Source organism: Eucalyptus grandis, chromosome 1, assembly GCF_016545825.1.
Source record: "Eucalyptus grandis isolate ANBG69807.140 chromosome 1, ASM1654582v1, whole genome shotgun sequence".
Lineage (NCBI taxonomy): Eukaryota > Viridiplantae > Streptophyta > Magnoliopsida > Myrtales > Myrtaceae > Eucalyptus > Eucalyptus grandis.
In genome coordinates, this window is record NC_052612.1 from 31,090,310 (window position 1) to 31,111,314 (window position 21,005).

Below are 21,005 nucleotides of genomic sequence, written 5' to 3' on the forward strand. Positions count from 1 at the left end.
CAAAGATTTAACCCAAAATGTTGAAATTAAAATTCAATCATATATTTGATTTTTGGATATAGGAAAACCAAGCTAATAAACTAAAGAAATTCAAGTTGATCATTTGAGACTAAACTTTAATTTCACGAATTAAAGTTCAATTTTACCATTAAACCTCGATTCATTTTATAGCATAAGAGTCGACATCAATTCAAAGTCAATTCGGATACAATAGGTTACCCTAGGTATGAACAATTAATCGAATAAGTGCCTCGTGATATTATTTGAATTCAATTTGGATTAATTTGCGATTTCGATCAAGAAATTATGTGAAATTGCCCAATTTGGCCTAAAAAGTCCAATTACATGTACCCATAATGCAGGTCCATTATTTTTCGTGTTAATTAAGTAATTAGGTCAATATAAAATAACCGAATCGCATTTATATGGTTTAATTAGCTTGCTTTCTTTATAATCGGACCATTTTCCTCTAATTGAACAAGTTTTTTTTTTCCAATTTGATTCTTGAGGGTCTAAATTACATAAAATTTAGGACTTCAGGGGCCAAGATGCCTGAGACATCACCGAATCAATCGAACTGGCATGCATCATTCCCAAGACTGATCGATTCCCGATACAATCTTGTTTTGAGGTGGAATTGTGGATTAAACTGAGGGGACCAATTATAAGATTTTGGGACCGGAAATCGAACTGACTGGTCATGAAATTGGGAACCGAATCGACTGTCCAGTCTTGTTTGGTCTGATTTGGTCTGGTGGAATTGGTAAGTTTGCTATTTTATTGTGGCACCCCTCGATGGCCCCCAATCCGATTAGGGTCGCCATAGTTCGCTTACCATTCACTATTTCTATGTCATGTCACTCTGATACCATTTCAATTGCAGCGGGTCCATACAACATAAGGGGTTTACACTTCTTCTTTTTTTTTTTTATAGGTCCCTTGCGCAATTCATATACGGAAGCACATCCAACAAATTCCCTTCCCTATATTCAGAAAATGATGCACACCTACTAAACATCTTATATAAGTTAAAGTCATACACTTTTATTTACATAAAGCAGATGTACATCTTTAGTTGGTACATTGAAATGCCGATGTTTCTATACTCGGCTATACTTCAAAAGATGACCGACATCTCCTCCCACAATCGTATGCTTAAGGTCCATCAACCAGTGTCGGCGTCCAAAGGTTCCCTCCTTTGCTATCCTTCTCCTCGCGGTCATATCCAACCGCTCAAACCATCTACTAATCTGAAATGTTGGTCCCCAAAAGGGGTGAGTACAACCACTCAGCAGGTAAAGGAATCCAATAACCACTCAATGCATCATACAAGTCATACATGCATTGCAGGCATTACTTACCTTGAAGCCATGCGTATATCATCATGCATTATCACCGCAATCATAACACATACATGTGTATCATCATGTCATACTCATATAGTCGTCATCATGACATTATTATATTACACACATGTCATCATCATCATATACGTGATATCATCATACCATACATGCCATCATCATCATATCATACACATGTCATCATCATCATGACATCATCACATCACACATGTCATCATGCCATATCATATATCATCATCATCATCGTGGCCTCATCACATCACGCATGTCATCATTATCATGGCATCATCATATCTTACATGTCATCATGCCATATCATGTATCATCATCATCATCATGCATATCATCATGCATATCATATCATGGGTGATCATCATTATTTCATATCACATATCATCATCATCATCGTCATGCATATCATCATGCATATCATCATTATCATGAGTGATCATCATTATTTCACATCACATATCATCATCATCATCATCATCATGCATATCATCATGCATATCATATCATGGTTTAATTTCCACTTTTAGCTTTCAATTTGATCACCACATCACCCATTCCTCAAATCATCAATTTCATCATCCCCTCGGGCAAAGACCTCCGAGGCTTCTGGCATTCAGCCTCCTAGGCCACCGGGCATCTGGCCCCCCACATTCCGGGCATCTCGCATCCCAGCTGGCATCATGAGGCATTCCCTTCGGGCAAAGACCTCCGACAGGGCTTCCGGCATTTACACTCCCTGGCCGAGCATCTCGCACCCCAATCTTGGCATCGCGAGGCATTCCCTTCGGGCAAAAACCTCCGACAGGGCTTTCGGAATTATGTACCGACATACCACCAGGCCTCCCCTGGAATTACGTACCGTATACCACCGGGCATCCCGACACTCCCGGGGAATCTCCAGAATTACGCCACTAGGCCACCGAGCATCATCATCCACCACAACAATCTCCTCATTTAACATTATTCATGTTCACCAATTTCAGTCTTAATTTAGCATGGCATATGATGTATTGGCAAATCAACAATCATGTTCAGCATTTGAATTCACACATGCATCTTAATGCATACATCCAGACCTCATCACACATACTACATGGTGCAATAAAATTCATGGAATTTATGCCAATTAAAATAATCCATTTATCATGCCCCTTTTTATTTTTATTTAAATTCCAGCTTGTGCCATTTTCAAAAATATTAAATTTAATTATTTATATAATCTCAAAAATCATAAAATTAAGGCAAGTAATAAATAAGGCAATAGGATAATGATTTTATGCAAAATACACGGCCAATGAGAAATCCACACAAATCCATAATTTACACAAAACAGCATGAAATTTTCGGATGAAACCAGAATGCACAGTTTCCGAAGAAATTCTATTAAAATATCCATAAGACCTTCAAAAATTACGAAATTTTACCTAGTGATAGCCAATACATTTTTGTACAACTTTCATGAAGACTTCCAAGCCAGATTATTTTTAGATTATTTTATACAGTCTCACGAAGCTTCTGGATCCGTTACCGCATCGTCCAGTGCTAGCTTCTCCGAAATATTGAGTTTTAACCTACCTATTCTCTTTCGTTTCCTCTTAAATTTGGATATGTTATAAATCAAGATGTCCTCTACAAGTTTCATGAAGAAATATAAGTCAAATAACCAGATTATAGTCATCATCTATGTCCATGAAGTCTCGGGTGTCTCGGAATACATCACCAGAATCACCGTCTTCAAGATCTAGTTGATTTACTAGGCTATTCTTGTTCATTTCACTTAAAATTTGAGTATGTTCTATTTTAAGATGTCCTCTACAACTTTCATGAAGAAATCGAAGTGAGATTCTCAACACAAACCAACATGCAACCACAAATCCAACCAAAGGTCAGTAACATCTTTCCAGATCTGGGGTCTCCGTAGGATGAGACTTTAACCCCTTGATCTCCATAATTTTCCACCAAATTTTATTATGTTATATTTTAAGATGTTAGCTACAACTTTCATGAAGAAACCAAAGCCAAAATCGAACTCTAAACATGCATTCAAGCTCTCACAACATTCTGACTCGAGCGGATTCATGCGAAAACATTTCAGATCTGACATCTCCATAAGATGAGAGTTTGACCCCTCAAATATCCATCATTTTCCACGAAATTTTAGTATGTTATAGTAAAAGATGTTAGTTACAACTTTTATGAATAAATAGAAGCCAAATTCGGACTCTAAACACATATTCAAGCTCAAACAACATTCTGACTCACACTGTTCGAGCAAGAACAGCCATGCGATTCAAGAATAAGCCAACCACACCTCGGTTTTTCTCACTTAAACACCCAAAAATTTAACATGCAAACAACATACAAGCGTGCAAGAGAAGCTAGAGGACTCCCACTTGCCTCTAGACCGGATGGACAGCAGCAAAAGAGACGGCACACCGGCGACGGACGAACGGCATGCGGGCGGCGATGGGCGAGCTCCTCCTCTCTCGGCCTCACTCTCTCTCTCTCGCAACCTCCTCTCTCCCTTTGGCCGAATCCTCCACCAGCCACTCTCTCTCTCTCCCTCTCTCTCTCTCTCTCTCTCTCTCTCTTTTGGATGCTTATATATTGCATGCTTTCTTAGTTTGCATGAGGGACAAGTGTTCTCATGAGGAGAACAAGTGGCAAAAAGGAGAGGACAAGTGTTGGAGGACATGCAAGGTTAATGGGCCTTCTTCTTGGGCCAACCTTGGGCCAGCAAATGGGCTGGTCGACAGCCCCTCCTTGGCTCCAATGGGCCGACCATTTGGCCCTCCAAAATCCATACTCTTGGGCCTAAGGCCCAACCTAATTAAACCCACAATTTCCTTTCAATTTTTCATCTTTAATTCTTTCTTTTAAGAATTTAATTACTAAATTCCACATGGCCAAAATCTTGAAATCATAATTCCATAAATTCCAATTCATAAAACACATGGCCAATGATAGGATTTTCTTTCCTATCAAATAATTATCCATTAAAAGCTTGGCCATATATCTTATTGCAAATTATGGATTAAATGGCCATAACTTGATGGTACTTCCATCACCTATTCATAGAATTTAATGTAGCTAGAGGTCGTCATGAATTTTGGGATGCCACATTTATACCAAAAATAAAATAAACAATGTTGCAGCTTGTTGCTTGTGGCACGGTGCATAAATACATGTAGCTTGCTGCTTGTCCCTCGGGAGTTTCCTCATCCACACAACAAGCTTTTCTCTATACTCTCTGTTACTAATGGAATGACAGTTCATCAGCAAAGGTAAATGGCCTTTCTATTCTCTCAATCCTGCATGAAAGAGTAGTTCTTTAGCAGGAGAGGGATAAGGCGTTGCCTTGAGATTATGCTGACAAGTCTTGCAATGAATGCTAGGTCAGTATCTTGAAAGGCTAATTCTCCTTTTTACCTGAAGTTCTCGCATTGATGATTTCTCATTTCCTTTCTTCCAAGGCTTGACTTGGGATACAACTTGTTGGGAGTAGGTTTTGGCTTGCCTCTTTTCACTTAGGAGGATTGGTTCAGTTGGTATTAGTTGAGCTTAAGGGGCTTCACCGACTGAATTTGTCCATAAACCTAGATTCCAATGATCTTGTAACCAAAGCATCATAACAAAGTTCTACGGTGACCCCTCTCAAGACTCAAGGCTCAACACCCAAGATTAGATTCTTTGTTCTTTAGCATCGAAAGCATGAATCACGTCAATCCGACCACCATCTCGCTACCAAACAAGTAATCCAATTTGCTTCATATATTATAATCGGGGAAATTGGGAGGCATTAGGTTTGTTTATCAAGAAATTTAAAAATATGTATTTAATATATATAATCAACCGGTCCGGGTCGGGTCGGTTTGATTAGACTAGTTCTCACATTATAACTAGGAACCAAACTGACCAGCCACCGGTTTCAAGAATGAGAATTAGGAACTAGACCACCCTCTCTGCGAATCGCCCAAAACCAGGGGGTTCGGTCAGGGAGGTTCTTAGTTCGGGCGGTTCCCATTACACACCTCTAATTGGTCTGATCGATTTGACTAGCCACTAGTGAAAGAGGCTGATTTGGCCCTCCACTGGTCAGCTCTTGGTGGCTGAGAACCACTAGTGAGTTTAACGTTGTGTGTATTTTATTCTTATGCTTTTCAACTTTCCATATTTTGCGAAAATATCCATGGATTCAGTGAAATTACAAATGTACCTTTAATTAGGCCTTAATCGCAAATTCTATTTAAACTTTTGATTTTGGTACATCGACACCATTCAGATGGTCATGCAATATATTTTGACTTAATCCATAATAAACTTAATTAGGCCATTGGATCAAGTTTCGACTATCAAATCAAACCGACGACCAAAATTTGATCTTAAAGGGGGACTATATAAGATTTTTCCCTCCAAAACTTTGGGGGAGTTTTTTATTATTTGTTTTTTTTTTAGATCTGAACAGGAATTTCTCTCTCAAAAACTCTCTCCTCTCTCTCTTTCCCATCACTTATCTTTCCCTTTCTCTCTCTCTCGCGCTCACAGATTGCTGTGTCGACCATTGCTCACGTGGAACCCTGGCAAGTTGAGTACCAAGATCCACCAGATCCACCAGCTCCTTTCTTCTCCCATTGTCGCTGCTTGGAGCCCCAATGATTGCCGGAGCTCCTCGATCAGCCCGATCAACCGATTGGACCAATCACCAGTGCGAGTGCTAGCAATTCCAGTCGTCAAGTATAGCGGTTAGTCGCGACGACCAACCTGGCATCCTCAACATTGCCCCACCTTAGATCGTCTCCCTTTAACCTATCTTGAAGAACCAGGTGACCGAAAAACCACTTAGCTACCATTGGAGGTCTTCCAATTGGCCAATCTCATGTCAGTGGCTTGAACTGATTCAAAACAAATCGATTCTGTCTAGCCGCTGATTGGGGGCTTGATCAATGCCAATCCGGTCCATCCAACCATCCATGGCATCCCTTCAACAATCCTTGATGTTTGTGATCCATTCCATAGTTTAGGTTGTCAATCAATCGAGCTCGTTTCGTTGAAATCGCATAAAGGTAAACAATCAAAACTTGAATCCGATGAAACGAGATCGAGCTAGTTGATTGGGGCCAAGACTCGAACCCTAGAACTATATCTCATGGTTAAATTTGTGATTTGGATGTTATGTTATGATAGTTGATGATGTTGTGTTGATTAAAGCTGAGATTGAACATGATTTTACATAATTTACCTAGTTCTGCAAAAATCACATGCTCGAAAGTGACTCTATATTAGGGCTGACCTGAGGTCCTAAACCTCGTTATTTGTCTCAAGTTTCAATTTGATTTATTGTGGGCCTCAAATGGAGTTTGTTTGACACCTAAATTGCATCTTGGAAGTTGGATGATCCTGCTGGATTTTCATGATATTATGGTATTTTGGTTTTGAACATATTTTTCTTTCTAACTTTCTACTGATTTTTGTGTTGAGATTTTGGAGATGGTTCCTCCACGGAAATTGTACAAAATCATGTTGGTATAACATTTTTTTTTTGTAGAATTTTTGAAGCAAATCTGATTAGGCTAAATCTCATAGTAACGTTACTATGTTGCTTTGTCTTGTACGAGTTTGTAACACCCTGGGTTCGTCAATCTATACATATTATCCACTTTGAGCCCATTGGACCCTCATAGTTTTGTTCCTTTGGGCTTCGCCCAGCAAATGTGTATGTATAGATAGAGAACCCAAAACCTTATAAGCCAGTCCAGGACTCTCCTTAGGCAATCTAGGACAAGAGACGCACCCCCTCCCTGTGTATGTCCAGGACCGAGGTGTGGATGCACTGCTGTCCCTCCTTCCCACGCATTGCCGCATGGGCTGTCACACTTTTCACCAACCCTTAGGAGCACACCATCCTCACTGTAGCTCCATATGTGGTTGAGAGTTGGTTTTGATACTACTTGTAACATGCTAAATTCATCACTATACACATATTGTCTACTTTGAACCCCATTGGACCTTCACATTTTTGTTTTTCTGGGCTTCGTCTAAAAAATGCATATATACAGATAGAGAACCTAGAATTGATCTAGTTCAAGACTTTCCTAAGGTGACGTGGGATAAGAGACGCGTTCCCTCCCTGCAAACGTCTAGAGACCGAGGTGTGGATGCACCACCATCCCTCCTCCTCATGCATCACCGCTTGGGCCTACACACTCTCCACCCTTTAGCGATGTGAGATAGGAGACATGCACTTAACCTTACTAGTGTATTGTCGAGACACAACCTCCTTGCCATCCCTATATACTGTCATGAGTATGAGTTGTTACATTCTCCACCCTTTAGGCACAGCACTCTCGCTATGGCCCCACACGTTGCAAGAGTTGACTCAAATACTACATGATGTCAAACTACGAATCCTATAGAGATAGGGATGACATGACCATCTTTCCACTTGAAGGACACGGCCTCAAACCGCCAAAATCTAAGCCCCCACAATAACACTTTCTCTTTAATGGCCTCTAACTAAAGGACCCAAAAAGATTGAAAAAGAGAGGGATGAGTAACCACAAGCTCAGTGAATAGTACATATCTTATAAGCAGATCAAGTAACTACTATGCATATATATAAGTATAAAGCATAACCAGTAGTTCATAATCCAACTCATTAATATACATACCAAATTAAGTATACTCATTTCAACAAAGTTTTGTACATGTTAGAAATACACATTTAAATCTACTGTCATGATTCAAATATCAATGATCAGGTCAATCCAATCTTTCACTTAATATCAAATTATATCATGACATAATGCCTTGTGATAATGCGATCAAGAAGACCATTTTAGCAAAGTCTCTACTTACAAAGCCATTGGCTCAATCCAAAAAGATATCTTAAACTTGATATGCATACCCACAGCCCCTCCATAGGTTCACAACGATATTGAGCACCAAACTCACATCCTTCAATATCTAGAAATTCAATTTATAAACCAAACATAGAAATTTTCATAATTCAATCCATAAAATAAAATATACTTCACAAGACATTTTTCATAACATTTTGAAATCCATTTCATAAACCCTCGACATTTCAAGCGCCTTTTACAAAAAGTTTTTTAAATCATTATAGGCTCATTGCATAAGCTAATTTGTAACACATTACATAATACATACATACATACATACATACATATATATGTGTGTGTGTGTGTGTGTGTGTGTGTGTGTTCACAACATTTTTCTTAAAACCATTCTTGAACAATTTCAAAATTTCTTTCACAAATCATATTTACGACAAAATATCTTTCATAAAATCTTTCTCAAATCATTCACCAATACGAAAATGTAATAATTGGCTTATCTAGATTTTTATGCAATAAACATACTCCTTCGTTACTTATAATATCTCAAATCTCTACCATTTTCAAGATATAAGTTCACAAATTCGTACAACATATAGCACCATTCACCTAGATATGCCCCAAACCAAATAACAATGCTCAGTCAATCCCACGAACTCACATTCTTATAGTATAAGTGAGAAACAGTATCAAAACCAAGTAAAATGTTATCTCAACTACACTTGGCTAAACTAAACTTAAACACCAACAAAATAACTTTTTACGCATCAACAAATTGCTCATCTAAAACAATTATTTAAATCAAAACTCAACAGGGAACTTGGTCTTAGAACCCTAAAATCTCGCTTCGACAAAACCATTGCATCAAAACGACTCTTGTCAAAACCCAAAACTTCACAACCCAAAAATTGGACTTCACGGCTCAATTTCCACATAACTTCAAATTTTCCCCTATTTTTGAAAACTATCTTGATTGGATGAATGAGGAGCGTGAGTAGTTACTGGGCATTGCGTTACATAGTCAAGTTGGTAAACTTACAAGCCCTTTCTCTTCTCCCCTTTACTTTCTTCTTCCTTTTCTTTCCACTTCCTTTTCTTTTCTCGAACTGTTTTGAGCTCTTAAAAGAATGAGTGTCCCATGCTCACTTATTTTGCTTTTGACTTTTCAACCCCTTTCTTCTTCTTCGTTTTTTTTTTAAAATTTTTATTTTATTTTATCTCCTTTGACTTTGTTGACCAATGCTATTACAAGTCCAACTCATATTTGCTCTAAAATGAGGTGGTAAACTTGTTCGATTGGATTTCCATCCTTCACAAAAGTTGTAGTATATATCATAAACTTTCTAACTAAGTACAATTTGCACCAAATGATTGTTGTTTATTAGGTCAATCACTTGTGTGAAGAGATGTTCGAACTGCTGCATTTTGTGACGTTGATGACATTATCTTGCTTTCTTATTTTCGTGTAGGCTTTTGTAAATCAAACTAAACTTTGGAGTCATCACGAAAAATAATCACGACATTGCATTTTATCTGTAAGAATTTTTGTAGAACTTTCACATGTCATTAGATTATTGGAAACGATTTATCTTCTATATAACCCTTGCTGCATTTGACTGATCATGTATCTGTAAAAACATTTTCGTTTGAGCACCTTAAAAGGGAAACTAGTGCATGATGTCTTCTAGACATATTTAGAGCATATCACAAGCTTCGTAATGATGTATGGCATGCCTCACTTGAAGATCATTTCCTATATGAAAGCCATGCACCAAGTTGACATGTCACAACCGAAATTATCATGCATTTTGTCATGAGTGTTCTTTAATGGTAAGTCACCCGTCAATGTTAATGAACTTGTGTGACTTTTTGTACATGGATTTAGGGCTAAATGTCTTAACCAAACTTGATCATCACATTTAGCCCTACAGTATGTTCGAATTTTACAATTTTCATGTATTGTTTAAGTAGCTTAACAAGCCAATTATAATGCATCATGTTTTGCCATTCTTATGACTGATTTGCACACTTTTGCAATTGTCACTGTTTGACCATGAATTCGACCCTAATTGAACTTGACGTCTCTTAGAAAGTCCTATGGAACATCCTAGTCTTTCTAAGGACACTAAATTTGCATCATTTGATTTGTTTTCCATTTTTGCAAAGTTTGCCTTGAAATTTGATATGAGTAAAATTGAATGCTCATTCTGCCTTTGTTGAGTCAGAACTTTTATTTTTTCAATGGATTTTTCAGTAAGCATTTTGGGATCGGGTCCTTAATGAAACTTGTTTGTCTTTCTCATGTCTATATCGTGGTGAAATTTCAGAATTTTTAGACATCATCTACCAAGACAAATTATTGTTGATTTGCCATGATGTCTAGCTACCTTGCTTTGTTTCCAATGTGATGCTACGTGTTCTTGAATTTTTATAAATTCATATGTAGCTCATCTTAAGAAACTTCCTTCACAATTTTTTTTTCTTATTGTGTGCTTCATGCTTTGTAAATTTCTTAGGGCCAATTACCCATGGGTCCTATTCTAATTGTTCTAATTTTGATTGTCCTGTTGATTCTTGGTGCGATTCTCTTTTAGAATTTTTTGGGATATCTTGAATGCTGAATTGGGATTAGTTGTCTTCATGAAATTTATTCCAAATTTCGCAATCTTTGTTGTCAAAAATCCTTAAAAAAGAAAAAGGCCATCCAGGACCCTTTGTCAAGTCCTTTTGGATTTATTGCAAAATTTGTTTTTGCATTACAAAGTGATTTTGGTACACATGATGCCTCCAACATTAACCATTTTAGCATCTATTAACTTTTGATTTGACATTGAACTTGTTGAGGTTTTTACTGTATTTGAAATGCTTGCAACATCCATTAGTAGTGCATGATATGCGCCTCGAATTAAGCATGGCAATTAAATGCGTCCCATAACCGAGATGTACCTATGTCAAAAATACCGCATCTTCTCATCAATGTTTCAAATGCATTTAAAATTTTTGATGCATTACATGAGTCATACATGCATAACATCTCTTCATTTTTTAGAAATGCATGTGATTTTGTTTGGCACTTGATGACCGAATAAGTGATCCAGTGTTGGCTCACTAAGCTTGCTTAATCGATTAAGAACCAAGGTCCGATGGCCTGCTTGTATATTTACTTTCAACTATGCATGTGGTTTTTTGATAAACGCGTAGGTGTAATGCATGATCTCGCGAGAAGTCCTAAGTCATACTTAGAACCTGTTTAAGGACTTTTTAGCATTGGTTGCCACGTGATAACACAAACGGTGGCCAATTGTTATAAGTCACTTTAAAATTAGATTGGATAGTTGTCTTAGGTGGTTGTTGCATGAATCATAAAGGCTAATTCCGAGGCCAAATTTGATCAATTATACATTTTGTCCTAGTTTCTTGATTGTTCTTGCTTGTTTTGTGATTGTGATCGTTTTTATATATTTGTAATCATGATTGTTTCTTTTACTTTGTATGTACCTAGTCTTAGTATTAAATTAGGTTTAGAATAGGTCCATGGAGGTGATGATCCCCAAGACAAGAAGACAATGAGTGGTTAGTGTCCAATTCGACCCTGTTTTGTACCATTTATTTCCCGATATATGTTTCGGGTTACCTAGCGTTGTGTAGATATCCGAAGAGTTACGGATTTCTTTCTTTCGATTTAACTTCCGTTTATGATTGCATGCTAGATTAATTGATTTCCTTAAACTATATTTTGGGCATTTACTTACTACACCATCCTTAAATTTCAATTGTTTGTTTTCTTTCTTTTTCTCTTTTGATAGAAATAGAATAGCAGAAAATTGACCATCCACATATGATCATCTAATTGGTTTTATTGGCATGAAAAATGTAAAAAGACATGCATGGACATTTTAGGAAACACAACAAATTATTAGTACTGAAAGGGTACTAATAGAAATGTTAGCATAACTTAAATCCCTAAACCTTAGAATTTTTAGTTGCGTAGATATCGAGGACCACTCCCGACTTTCGATTGAATTTCTAGCTGATCCCCAAAAACGAGGCTAGTGTTGACTCATAACTTTCATATAGATTGTTTTAAACGACTCGCAAAAAATAAATCAATCCGTCATGAGGGATATACGTCTCAACAAGACTCACCGTGGTTTAGTATACTCAACGTGAAAATTGCCATAAATGATGAATTGATACCATCCTTTTAGATGAAAGTACTATCAAGAGGGCTAGTATGATAAGAGTACCCTTAAATTCATTATTCACACCCAATCTCCTTTATAAAGGTGTATGATATGTGTGAAAGCGAGTCACGATAACTTCCACCATTACACGAGATATGAGCCTGGAAGAGCTCACAACTGTGATCAAGTAACCTCACATGGTCGATCTCAAAAAATGAAGTGATAACATTTTTTGGACACATACCATGAGGGAGCTCCCATGGTATGTGTTGCAATAACGACCGAGGTTGGGTCACAACAGAATTTATGCAAGAGCGAAAGTGTCGGACTCTCAACTCAATTATGCATTTCACCAACGGAAAATGGTACTACCATTTAGTCTTGATCAAATCATCCTTGATCAAATTGTAACAACGAGACCTTATTCGATAGAAAGGAATCGATTTGAAATGGAGTCGTTACTTCAAGATGCAATTTCATTTCCTCGGTTTGTTCTTGCAAAAGATGTGGAATGCTCATTCCTCCATCAAACAGGGTGAATAGCCGGTCCTAGGCTTGACTTATGGTGTGGCCAATATGGCCAATCCATTCCTTGGCAAAATATTAAGAAATATTTATGCATATAATGATTTCGAGTGTACCTTTATTTTGATTGTCACACGTTATCCGTTTCAAAGATATTTTGACATTTTTCAATCCAAACATATGCAAGCACAATAAAAGGAATCATCATATTATTTCCAAACTTATTTTTCCCATCAAATGCAAGAATTATAATGCGTATTTCATTCAGTTTTTCAATTCATTTTCTTCCATTCCTTCCTTTATTTCAATTCTCACTTGTTCCATGCCGTTAGTTATGGAGTAGAATGTGGACATGGATGTTTTCTTGAAAGGAAAAAAAGGGGAGAAATTTGCACTTATAGATGTTATTGCTACATGAAACTTAATCATGAAGCTATTGTCCCGTGGATGTAACATGAATGAGTTGAATCTGTTTGGCCACCAAGGAGCAATACCTTGCTTACCAAGCAATGGCATCACATGCTAATCGAAATGGCATTGTTATGAAAGTCAAACATTATATAATGGTCGCTTTTAACAAAGCGTCATTAACCACGCCTTTGCCCAAATGCGGACGTGCGCTCCTGCATATTCCGATGTTGCACGATCTTTACTTCTTTGTGAGCTATCTTAAAACTTGGGTGATGACGTTTTGCAGGGGACATTTGTCAGTGTTCGAGATCATGACTCGATCCACGAGACAAAATTTAATGCGTCAGAGCTCAATATCACTGCATTTCCTGTTTTACATCCGTTCGGCGGGCCATCTCCAAAAACAGCTTTCGTTAACACTCATGAAAAAGCTTTAAAACAAGAATTAAAAAAATATTTATATAAAGAAAAATTTAGGATTTACAAGCATTCAAATTAAATGAAGTCGAATAATCTGGAGTAGTTTTTTTTTTATTTAAATTTTGTCAAATCATATTATGTTACTTTTGGCCTTTATAAAACGTAGAATTCTTGAAAACTTCAAAAGTCGCGTTACATTGATATGTCAATTCTTCCACAATTATTTGAAATATATATTAAAATTTTAAATTTTGATGAAAAAGTAAGAAAAAGTTATTTTTAACTTTTTAGAAATCACAATGAACAAACTCCAATATATTAATGCATTTCAAAGAAAAATAATCGGCAATTAACCTTTTCCCAATTCTACAAAGCATATGTATCACATCTTGATAAAGTCTTCCCTATCGATGTTGGTGGCTGAATGGCATGAGTTGCTGTTTCTAAAACACAAGATCATGAGTTTAAGCATATGCTCATTAGTAATTTGTGTGTCCCACTGGGGAATTGTGGTAAAAGCACTAACCCATCTTAACTCAATATATCACAAGTGATGTTGACCAATGATCTCTTCACAGTCTTCAATCTAGAATTCCGTAATAGGTGCCATAATAATGTTCGAAGAATAAGTAGCCATAACAGTAGTGCTTCCCTACTTGTATGGGGGCTCTATATCAACAATATGAAAAGTTATCTCCAATCTTATGGAACGATGCACAAAATTATTGAAGTTTTCATTTTTCAATATCTTAAAATCTTAGATCTTATATCGAATGAGACTTATGTAGAATTATTGAGGCATTTGTATTAGGCCTCTTTTCATGTGAAAAAGGAGCAAACTAACATAACACTTGGTTAACCATAATTTGGAATGGTCACGATTCGACCATTTTTTGTAGCAAGTATGTTAGAGATACCAAAACTCATATAGTAAATAGATCTATGAAATTACATGGAAAATAATAAGTGATTATTTAAGCTGGTGGATCCATTTAAGCACTCTAATATTGGACATTAACAAGAAAAAAAAAAGATGTCTAGTTTTGGTAAAAGCGAGATTGTCATTTATTATACCAATGGTAGGTGTAACCTCAAATTACAAGTTTTCAACACACAAAACTTAATTACAAGTCACAAAATAGATAATTGCTTCAGCCAATAATCAGATGTACTCATAATTTTGGTAAGGCTAGTGACGAAAATCAAATCTAAATCCCCCCAAAAAGGGAAAATATATGTGCTTGCTTTGGATAGAAAACACTACTTTGCCCGGAGACTAGGTTCTCGATTTCTTGTTTGACCTTCAATTACGTGGCATGTGATTAGCATCCGAGCCCTCGTAAAAGGGGGAAAAAGAGAGAAGAAAAGTAATTAATAATGACCACCGGAGTCGAGCTTCTGGTAGATTTTTTCAAATGCTTTTGGGCCAAGGATTTTACCATCAAACACAGTTGCAAAGTTATTTATTAGGTATAGTTATTTTGAATTTGATACAACACTTGCCAAAGGCTTTTTACACCGTCTCGTTGGACATAATATGAATCCCAAATTTTTCCTTCCTCCATAACAAGTCTTGCTAGCAAAGGAGAGACTCCGTCCTTTTGAGAAATTATTCATTGTACTTGTCCTAAATTGAATATTCTACTGCCACATGAGACTGTTGAGGTTGTTCTTGGTTGGTGGTTAGTTTATAAGTGTGAGGGAAAGTCTCACCTCTTGAACTAACATTTTGATTGAGAGAGGTCTAAAACTACTCAACACTAGTATCCAACAAATTTGGACCCAACAATTATATGAGAGAGTTATGAGGTATTGTGCCTCTGAACTAGGCTCGATATGTGAACAGAAGATTATTGAGGTGGTCCAGAAACACCCAATATAGATGCATCATTTTCAATAATCTATATTCAATTCATTAGGTGTGCTATACTTATCCTAGCATTGAGCGGTGAATACTTTTTTCTTCATTTTTATTTTGGTCCTTCTATTTTTCCTCTCATTTTAATTTGGGTCATGGTCAAGAAGCTTCTTGGCCAACATGCACATGGCTATGTATGGGTCATGGCTATATAAACACGACACCACAAAATCGCCCTTGCCCGACATTATCATCACATTAAGGTCTCTCTCTCTCTCTCTCTCTCACGCACACACGGAGACACGCAGACCCACGTACGGACAAACAAATACGCACACAAAGAAGAAGAAAACATGGAGGTATCAATCCAGTCAGTTGCAGTAGCGACGGTTCTGGCCGTCCTGACCACATGGGCATGGAGGGTGGTGAACTCGGTGTGGTTGAGGCCGAAGAGGCTGGAGAGGCTCCTGAGATAGCAAGGCCTTTCCGGCAAACCCTACACCTTCCTGTTCGGTGACCTCAAGGAGAACTCGCGGTTGCTCAAGGAAGCCAACTCCAAGCCTATCACCATCTTCGACGACATCAAGCCCCGTCTCTTGCCCTTCTTGCATCAATCCTCCCAAACCTATGGTATGCACATCTTCATGTTATCATTTGTGGCACTAATATATTCCTATTCATTAACACTCGCTTGGTTTCGTCCATTGGTCGATGCTGTTTCTTATGGAGTTTCAAAACATTTGAATTTATTGTCCTTTCTATTGAAAATTAATGCTTCCTCGTTTTGAGTTTTGGCAACAAAGATGTTAATACATCTCAAGTCCTTTAAATATGCTTATTTCGATATACACGGGATATCTTACTCTACGAAAGCGAACATCAAATAAAACTTGCATGCAACCATGTCGTTTGACATATATTTGCACAACACAACATGAATTTCTGGAGATAATTACAAAAAAAGAAGAAGTTCTAAACATGTTATAAATATGCCAATTTAGTTTTATATTTTTCAATTTTGTCAATATAATCTTAAATATTTTGACAATTTGCCAACACAGTCATTTTGGTCGATGTAGACATGGGTCATCCTAAATTTTTGCAGTTTTTAATAATTTTTATAACTTTTTTTTTCCGTGGCAATACCCATGCCAACCTTAGGCAGGGGTGTCCGGGCCTTACACATGAAGGGTGCGTTTGGGAATCACTTTTGGGGAAAGCCTTTAGGAAAATGCAAAGACCGTTGACTTAAAGGTGTTTTTCAAAATGCAAACTGTGTTTGGTAAATTGTACTTTGAAAGCTCTTTGTGAAGTGCTTTAAGCAAAATAGTGTTTGGGGAATTACATTTACAAATGAGTTTTGTGGTAAAAAAAATTATTAAAAGAAAAATTTTAAAAAATTGACCGGCAAGGGCGGCGGTCAGCGACCTCCGGCGACCGTCGGCGACCTCCGGCGACCCTAGATTTGGGGCGGCGAGGTCGCGCGACGCCGTCGCGACCTCCGACGACCCCGGATTTGGGGCGGCGAGGTCGCGCGCGCGTCGCGCGACGCGGCCTCGACCTCGGCGACGCCGAGATGGGCGGCGAGGTTGCACGCATCGTGCGACGCCGCCTCGACCTCTGGCGACCTAGATCCGGGGTGTCGAAGTCGTGGGAGGACCTCGCCGCCCCAGATCCGGGTCGCGACGGGGTCGTGCGACACCGTCGCGACCCAGATCCGCGGGCGGCGAGGTCGCGCGACCCAGATCTGGTCGCGCGCTCGAGCCTCCGGCACCGGATCTGGTCGCGACCACGGACTCGCGACCGGTGGGTCGCGCGGCCCGGCGAGCTCCGCACGGAGGTCACGGTGCGGCAAGCGACGGTCGCCGGCAACGCCGCGACTCGCAGAGGTCGGCCGACTCTCCGACGACGATCGCCTAGGTCATGGCGTCCCCGTAGCGATCGTCGGCTGGAGAAGATGAACAAGAGTGTTTCATCCAAGGACACGAACCGGAAAAACAAAAAAATTCATGAGGACAATTTTGGAAAAAAAAAAAAAAAAAGTGAACAGTGTTTTGCGTAGGCATCTTGAGAAAGCTGAAAGCCCAAGGCGGGTCCCCCGCCTTGGGCTTTCAGCCTTAAAAATGCTAGCATTTTGCCTAAGTCCCTTCTAAAGTTTTTCCCAAACACCATTTTTTTGCCCAAAGGGCTTTGGACTCCAAGGGGCTTTGGGAAATGGTTCCCAAAAGCACCCGAAGACCGAAACAGGGGTGTCCCGGCGGCGACTACCGGCACCAGTATGGCACCTTCCAAGGCGTCGCCAACTACCCGCCGCCGAACCCGCCGCACTAGTAGCCGGCGATCGGCTACCCCCAGCCGGCGCCTCCGCCGGGCACCACCGATCCCTCGGCCCCCCTCCTCCTCCACCTCCCCACTATTACCATCATGGGTATCACAACGTCCCAGGTACAAAGTCGCTTCCTTTGGATTCGCTTGCTAGCAGAGTTAACTTCAGGATGTAAAGTTTGAAACGGGCTGTCGGTGAAAGTTCGATTCAGGGATCATTTTTTTTCCGTTGATCCTGGAATTTGGTCGTGGTGCATTTGAAATTTCTGTGTGATCATGATGGAATGCTTCTAGGGAATCTTGGGATTTTGATTTTGTCTTATGAACTGCCAATATGCTCACCTCTGTCTATTCACTCTAGCATGGAATGATGTATTAATGGATATGGTTTATCCGGTGGGTTTAGTTTTTTGGCGAATGGTTCAGCATCCTCATCTTTTGAGACATTGGATGTATGGGGGCGTGGGAGAGGAGTCCATGGAAGATGTTGAAATTATGTGAAATTAATCGGACCAGCACGTTTGTCCTCGTTTTGTTGACTCCTTTGAACGTGGCCTCTTTAGCTGTCAATCATGCTCATACAGAGGAGAATCATATGTTTTGCCCGATGTGTTGTCCCAGGGTTCTCAGAGTTTAAGTCAGATAAAATGCGGAAGCCACTGGTGTCTCGAGTAAAATGCTGTCTACAGAGTATAAATATGGCTCCACCTATGTGTTCACCTTATTTTGAAGTCATAAGTGCTCAGATGCGTTTCCAGTTGTGAATTACGTCTAGATAGGAGCAGCAAGAGGAAGATGAGTAATTTTAGCCAGCAAATACTGTGACTGATGGGGTTTTCTTCACCGTAGGTGGTGAAATGATCTATTGTATCCTTTTAAACTTGATCAGATTCTGTAGGACTCAAAAATTGGAAAATGTGTCTCTGAAACCTTTTCTCCTCGGTCCACTTTTCACCTTTCTCGAATAGATAACTTACGGGAACATTGAGAACTAAGTATGCCCATATTGATGATTTTACTGATTGCCCTGACGAAACAAAAATGATTGATGATCTTCATTCTGTATGCTTTGCAACATTTTACTGGGGAGATTTCATTTCACAGAAATTTTTTCAGGTTATGCGGTTGCTGAAGGAAGACCAGTAAGAGAATCACGGCTGCCTTGCTGTGGTATTGGAGTTGGATGGTTTCTGTAAGATACTTTCTTTACTCGTGGGTTGGATTTCATGTATTGGCTGGCGCATAGCCAACTGCGAAGCATGATGGAGTCAACAGTCCCTATAACTACAAGGACTGCGTGACAATTGTTGAGCCTAGATGTAGCAGATTCTTATGCTTCATGAGTTCAACATTTGTATATTTTGTGATTCTTATTGGTACCTGGCCTTCAAGTTTGAAACCAGAGAAATCCCATGTGATGGTTCTTTTACCGAAATCTGAGCCTTATATTCATCATAATTTCCATAACTTTATGATCATCAGCTAATTTAGGATGTCTGCTTTGTTGAAGGTTTATCCTTGGCTTCTTCCTTGGTGCCATCCCTTGGTACATTGGACTACTTCTTCTTGTCTGTGGAAGGATAGACTACCGGGAAAAGCCTGGATATATTGCTTGTACAATTGCTGTAAGTCTCTATCTTTCTTCTTTCACAAAAATAGCTACATTCGCTTGTTTGTTACTTCCAGGTAATTTATATGTTCATGCCCCTACCCTCTGGTGCGTGCTTACGCACTCAGGTGTGCATACTGGCACCTATAGTCGTCTGCCTTTGTTGTACTCTGTAGAATTAATATCGTCATTCGTCTTACTATGTACCTCTTCCATCAGAGCAGTTCAGTAATACATCACATAAGTTATTGACTTCTTTCCCTTGTCCAAAAACGTGTCTCATGTACAGCTGTATATATGGTTCTTTCTATCCCGAATATACCACATAACACGTTAATTGAGGAAGCCTCTACTGTCTTCTAGCTTATCATTGTCCGGCCCTCTAATGACTTCTTATTCCTGGCAATGCCTATGTTAGTTTATCCTCTAAATGAAATCCATGTTCCTGTTGATATGGAACTTCAGGACTGCAGAGTAGATGCTTTTCTATATGATTCTCTTGAGTAGGGAAAAAGTTTGTCTGGCACATTCCTTCATATAGATCTTTTGTATGCATCTCTAAACCTCTGTATTTATGAGCCATTTTGAATCCTGGCCTTTGCTTTTCATTACATCCCTCTCTTACATGTACATGTTCGATTCATTTTGTGATGGACAAAAACTGAAAATTCCTGCAATGTCCATACGCAGGCAATCCTGGCAACAATTGCAATTGTCCTTGGTGTCACGAGAGAAGCCGATGATTGTTAACATCATAGCAAATGGCCTTAATAGGTATCTGAAAATGGCATGGTTCATGCGATCTAGCTGGTGACTACATGAACAGATGGGGCCATCACGTTATCAGCTGTAATTAATCACAAATTTTCCTTCTGTCAGGTGAGCAAGGAAAACAGCGTGATTGTGTTGGTCCGAGAAATCCATGTTTTGGAATTATTCCTAGTTTTCAAGGATCGTTTTATGGAATTAAGAACAAGGTTCTCCTGTCTTTTTGATTGACGAGCCACATGACGTATGTATATAATCGTTGCTGTGACTATATCTGCTATGCTTCTTCGAAATGTTATATCGTGAAGCTAGATCTGATGGTCAATACTTTCCTTTTCATTTGAATATCCTGTAAGAAACAATGCATGAAACATCTCATACATATATAGATGATAGTTTGAATATCTAGCTCTTTTCAGCGAAGATTTGAGTTGAGTTCTGTGAGCTTGACAGTGGACAACGATTGAATATTATGCTCTTATAATCATGTCTAGTATCTGTGGCTTAAGGACACAGGCAAGGATTGCCATATGGTTCAAGTTGTGGATAAAAGAAAATTAGAGACAATTTTAGTCCAAGAAATCTATAGGAATTTATGCAAGAACGGAAGTCTAAGACTCTCGACTCAATTGTACATTTCATCAAAAGAAAATGGCGATACCATTTTAGTTTTGG

General features: G+C 38.8%; 1 pseudogene; it reads left to right on the forward strand.

The window, feature by feature from the left end:
• Positions 1-17,842: 17,842 nt before the first annotated feature.
• On the forward strand, positions 17,843-20,692 carry LOC104451601 (annotated as a pseudogene).
• The last annotated feature ends 313 nt before the right edge of the window (positions 20,693-21,005 follow it).